This window comes from Carcharodon carcharias, chromosome 15, assembly GCF_017639515.1.
Source record: "Carcharodon carcharias isolate sCarCar2 chromosome 15, sCarCar2.pri, whole genome shotgun sequence".
Classification (NCBI taxonomy): Eukaryota; Metazoa; Chordata; class Chondrichthyes; order Lamniformes; family Lamnidae; genus Carcharodon; species Carcharodon carcharias.
In genome coordinates, this window is record NC_054481.1 from 105,026,516 (window position 1) to 105,032,515 (window position 6,000).

The 6,000-nt window shown below is 41.5% G+C and overlaps 1 protein-coding gene across 5 annotated transcripts in view; it reads right to left on the bottom strand.

Annotated features, from left to right (window-relative positions):
- Window positions 1-4,931, bottom strand: part of atp13a2 (ATPase cation transporting 13A2) — a 96,430-nt gene extending 91,499 nt beyond the window's left edge. For 3 of the 5 annotated variants that reach the window (XM_041205935.1, XM_041205934.1, XM_041205930.1), the window contains exon 1: window positions 4,867-4,931. The gene's annotated coding sequence lies outside the window, so the exon portion shown is untranslated. Of the gene's footprint in view, window positions 1-4,861 lie in introns of all 5 variants that reach the window. The other 2 variants (XM_041205932.1, XM_041205933.1) reach the window with 2 other exon arrangements.
- Between the last annotated feature and the right edge of the window lie 1,069 nt (window positions 4,932-6,000).

Here is a 6,000-nt window from a genome sequence, read left to right on the forward strand (position 1 = left end):
CAGTCTAATGATGGAGAGAGATGTATAAAGATCGAGGATGGAATCAGCTTCATCCCTGTGCCCGCCACTGTATATGTATATAGTCATGAGTTGTTAATAAAGACTTGCTGTTAATATACTCAAGACTATGAAGCCTACTTCACAGTGTCTGAAGCAGGAATCTTCATCCACAACCTTATGACTCTGAGTCACAGCTGACACAGTAAAAGGAACAAAGTTACTTCTTCCTTTTATGTGGCAACTCTCTTTTTGGTATTGTGGTCTATCTTCAAGAGGAGCAAAACGTGGAATCCCTTTGTAACAACTTAATAAAAGGATGAATTGGTTATTCCTAGACTTCATTCTGTCATGAAGCAGCTTAAAATAACATTTTTTACAATAAGAGCCTTTAAATAAAAGATGATTCAAGGGTTAATGATTACACACAAGCTGAGCTTTGTGACAGAGTGCTACTGCATACATGGCATAGAGAGAATTGTGCAATATGTCAGGTTTTGCAGTAATCTATCATATGCAATTATAGCCCCAGTTCCCAGGTTCTTTTTATAAGAATGAATTTTGTGTTAGTCAAGATGAGGAATGTTCAGTAACACTTTCCATTTCAGACAACAGTGGCACCATCGAGTATCCCCAGGTCAGATGCAGACCAGAGTTCCTTCTACTCTGCATATCAGACCCAAACTCAATATCAAAAAACAAATTACTTGCATTTATATAGCACCTTTAATGTAGGGTCCCATGGAGCTTCACAGGAGTGTTAACAAACAAAATTTGACACCGAATCACGTAAGGAGATATTAGGGCAGAAGCTTGGTCAAAGTGGTAAGTTTTAGGGAGTGTCTTAGAGGAGAAAAGAGAGGAAGAGATGTGGTGAAGTTTAAAGGAGGGAATTCCAAAGCTTAGAGCCGTTGCAGCTGAAGGCACGGTCACCAATGGCAGAGTGATTAAAATCGAGAATGCTCAAGAAGCCAGAATTGGAGGAGCAGATATCTGAGGATTTTAGGGCTGGAAGATATTACAAAAATATGAAGGGCAAGGTCATGAAGGGATTTGAAAACAAAGATGGAAATTTTAAGATTGAGATGCTGCTTATTTGGAAGCCAATGAAGGCCCTCGATGACAGAAAACGATGGGTGAATGAAACTTGAACAGCAGAATTTTGGATGAACTTAAGTTTACAAAGGGTGGAATGACGACACTTCGAAAAATATTTAATTGGTTGTAGAGCACTTTAGGATATCCAGTGGTTGTGTTCAAGATGCTTTATAAATGTGAGTCGTTTCTTTAATATATACATACAGATATCACTTTCTCAAAACCTGCACTATAAATGACCTAGAGTATGATCTGTTAATCCAGTGCCAAATTTTGGGGTAGTTTTATGTCTTGGGCCCCATACATTCCAGAAAATATGGGCTACTGCTTAAGAAACAGTTGCTCAGCTTCAACTGAGAAACAAGTTGGCCCATTCAGAAATATCAACTAAGGGAATAGAAAACGTCATCTTTCACCTATAATCAAACACATCTTTGGATGGATGATAATAAACTATCCTACCAGCAAGATCAGTTTTACATCAAAACTCAATGTAAACTGAATATGAACTCATCAGTTCTGTTTTTATTTTGCTGCATTTCCAGAAATATAAAAGCCCTGTGTGGTTACCAGGCTTATTTAGAATTAGGGTTTTTTTTTCCTATTCTTTTACAGGGTATGGGCATCGCTGGCTAGGCCAGCAATTATTGTCCACTGCTAATAGCTCTTAAGGTGGTGGAGGTGCAGTGGTGAGCTGCCTTCTTGAATCGCTGTCTGTCCATGTGGTGTAGGTACTGTAAGTGATGTTAGGGAGGGAGTTCCAGGATTTTCAACCAGCAACAGTGAAGGAACGGTGATATCATTCCAAGTGAGAATGACTTGGAGGGAAACTTGCAGGTGGTGAGTACCAGCACATTAGAGAGAGAAAAAAAAATCACACATAAGCCAATACATGTCAATGTTGTGTGACAGCCTACTTCGTCACTGCAAAATTGCTCACACATCAGTGACAGATTTATAAACAACAGTAATTCACCAGCATAGCAACAGAGGCTTCACTTCAAAAATTAATTTGTTACACATGAAGCACTGGGGGACATGGAGTGACTGCATATCAGCAAGTGGAGAAAGTGAAACCTGGTAGGCAAAAAGATACAAACAGTGCGTTCCCATACAAGCATCCTGGGATTTACAGCAACATCTCAATAAGTGTTTATATATACAGAGGCCCCTCTCATTATTTCACCCAGCTCCAAATGCTCTTTCGAAACACAATCCAAATTATAAAGAACCAAATTAATAATTACACTTTCTTCCCTCACTCCAATAAACACAGCATTATTCCCTGTCATTACTCTGAAGATCTCAGGACCAAAGGTGCCCCAACAATATATACATTATTCACAATCAATACTTGATCCATGTATAATACTCAAATCATCTGCATTACTCATTTGGCAGAAGGGCAGTGAAATCAGTTTCTCTTATTAATTTGTTCATGTGATATGAGCACCACTAACAAGGTCAGCATTTATTGTTCATCCCCAGTTGCCTTTGAGAAAACAGTGATGAGCTGCCTTCTTGAACCACTGCAGTTGATGTCGTGTAGCTGAAAGTGTTGTTAAGAAGGGAGTTCCAGGGTTTTGACCCAGAGACAGTGAAAGAATGGCAATACACCTATTCTACAGAATTCCAAATAACTATTCACAAACAAAAACAAAAATAGCTGGAAAAACTCAGCAGGTCTGACAGCATCTGTGGAGAGGAATACAGCTAATGTTTCGAGTCTCTATGACTCTTCATCAGAACTATTACCTGATCCAGATACATCTCAGACCTGCAGACCAATCAAGTACAACATTTCTGGACATCATTTGAAGACTCAGTGCTCCAATATGCCAACTGGTTGTGGGGTACATAATTATCTGGATCAATAACAACTCGTACTTGCATAATTCCTTTAACAAAATTAAAGACCCCATAGCTTTTCACACACGAGAGATGACTGAAAGCACATTCAAAAGAGTTTGTGGAGGTTCTTGGATGCAGGAAGTGCAGCAAATCAGAGGGGTTTAGGGAGGGAGTTTTTAAAAATTCTTTTACAGGAAATGGGCATCATTGATAAGTGCAACAATTGTTACCTATCCATATACAACCAAGTGGCTTGCTAAACCATTTCAGAGGGCAACTGGAAATCAGCCATATAACTTTGGATTTGGAGTCACATTTAGGCCAGACTGAGCAAGGACAGCAGATTTCTCTCTCTAAAGGATATTAGGAATATCCTATTATCTTCCTAAGATAGTGAACATGATGTATTTTTAATGGCAACCTGGCAATTTCACAATCACCATTACCAATTTATTTCTGGTTTAATTCATTAACTGAATTTAAATTTTCCAGCTGCCATTGTGGGATCTGAACTCACTTCCCTGAATCATTAGTCCAGCCTCCAGGTTACTAATATAGTAATATAGCCACTTTGTTAGCATATACCTTTGAGAGTCCCAGACCCAAGACAGTTGAAGCCTTGCCAATATAGGAGTGAGAATTCAAGAGATTCCCAAATCAGAAGACTGTCAATCACAGGCTGCTATGTAGGGTTGGAGAAATTTGAGGAACTTGCAAAGAGAGTTGCTGGGTGAGGAAATGAGGGCTTGAAGTCAAAGCTTTTAAATTCAGTGTAATGGGTGTCAGGGTGCCAGCAAAGATTGGCACAGGCTGCAGCAGTGGATAAGTGAAACTTAGTCCAGGATAAAATGTGGACATTTTACCCACACAAACAGATGGTCAAGACACAATTAATCTTAAATCTTGGGCATGCTATTCCATAAATTAATCAATGAGAAAGATTATGCTGGTAAGTTCAAGGTAGATAGTTGGAAGAAAGCAAAGAAGAGGAGTATACCTTTTTGAACATTGAGCCCAGATAAATAAAAACCTCTTGTCTCTAATAGTCTTGTATATTCTTATCTATTCTTGAATATTTACTGAATTGGAAAATAGGAATTCTTTAGAACCCAGACGGTGTACATAACACCAAACAGAATTGATTTCTCTTTACAGTGGTTGTCTATTATCAATGTTAACAGTCACAACTTGGCAGGCACTTCAAAAACAGATTCTATGAATAGACTAGAAACTTGACTTAAAAGTTACCAGCTCAGCATTCATCAGTACTGAACTACACCAAACATGGATTAAATGATCATGGCGTCAAAACCACATACGTTATCTAATATAACAATTGTTCACGTGAGTTCGCATGCATTTTAATGTTCAATTAAAACAAAAAGCTCAAAGCAAGAACAATTAAATCGTTAAAAAACTATCTCTGCAATGGAGCTTTCGGTCACTTCCCTAAATTTCTCACTCTCAACCTCAACTTCCCCCATTCTCATTGGGCTATACCCTTGGGCTACAAAAAAAATGTGCAATTACAAATTGCTCATGCCCATAGCACATGGATTCAAATAAACAATCAATGGCCTTCTATTGAAGAGGGTACATTGCAATAATGATTTGCATCCCTACAAGCAAAACTGATAGGAGCAATTCATCCACAGTAAACACTCATCACTGCATCAGCTTCAGGGGCTTTGCTGAAAGGCTATGTTAACCCTGCGCAGTGTGTCTGGGCTGGGGTGAGTCCTTCGCTGCAGCATCTCCTTAAACAAGCCCTCCCTTCCCTCGCGGGTTGCTAAAAAGATGCTGGGTGCGGTGCGTTGGGGACCAGATTTGGGAAGGAGGGACAAGATACCGGACCGCTCTGAGAAGGAATCACTGCCTCCTACAAATACCCCGAAGGCCTTCACCCCCACCTCACCTTACCTGAATACTCGCTCTCACCTGAGCTCATCTTCCCCGAGCCGCGTTCTCATTGCCCTCGCCTGCTCTCGCGCTGCGTTTACGTCATCGCGCAGCCACGCTCCTTTCCGGCTCCCACTGCGCATGTGCTGCAGTCGCAAAGATGCCTGGGGTTGTAGTCCTTCCTTTGGCACTGTTCTATTGACTCAGATGAGGGGGAAAAATGCCGCATCCTTTCATCATGGGAGGCTGTACATAAATAATACCCCCCCCCAAATTTAAACGATCACTACCAAACACATCTTCCCTTCACCCCCCCCCCCCCCCGTCGGCATTCCGTAGGGATCGTTCCCTCCGGGACACTCTGGTCCACTTCTCCATCACCCCCTACCCCTCAACCCCCACCTATGGCACCACCCCATGCCCAAGCAAAAGATGTAACACCTGCCCCTTCACTTCCTCTCTCCTCACCGTCCAGGGGCCCAAACACTCCTTTCAAGTGAAGCAACATTTCACTTGCATTTCCCCCCAACTTAGTCTACTGCATCCGTTGCTCCCAATGCGGTATCCTCTACATTGGAGAGACCAAACGTAAACTGGGCGACCGCTTTGCAGAACGCCTGCGGTCTGTCCGCAAGAATGACCCAAACCTCCCTGTCGCTTGCCATTTCAACACTCCACCCTGCTCTCTTGCCCACATGTCTGTCCTTGGCTTGCTGCGTTGTTCCAGTGAAGCCCAACGCAAACTGGAGGAACAACACCTCACCTTCCAACTAGGCACTTTACAGCCTTCCAGACTGAATATTGAATTCAATAACTTTAGGTCTTGACCTCCCTCCTCCATCCCCACCCCCTTTCTGTTTCTTTCCCCTTCCTTTTCTTTTTTTTCCAATAAATTATATAGATTTTGCTTTTTCCCACCTATTTCCATTATTTTTTAACATTTTTAAATCTTTTATGCTCCTCCACCCCCACTAGAGCTACACCTTGAGTGCCCTACCATCCATTCTTAATTAGCACATTCGTTTAGAGATATATATCACTAACTTCAACACCTATGTGTTCTTTTGTTCTGTTGTCTGTGACATCTTTTGATGATCTGCATCTATCACTGCTTGCTTGTCCCTACAACCACAACCCCCCCTCCACTTCTCTCCC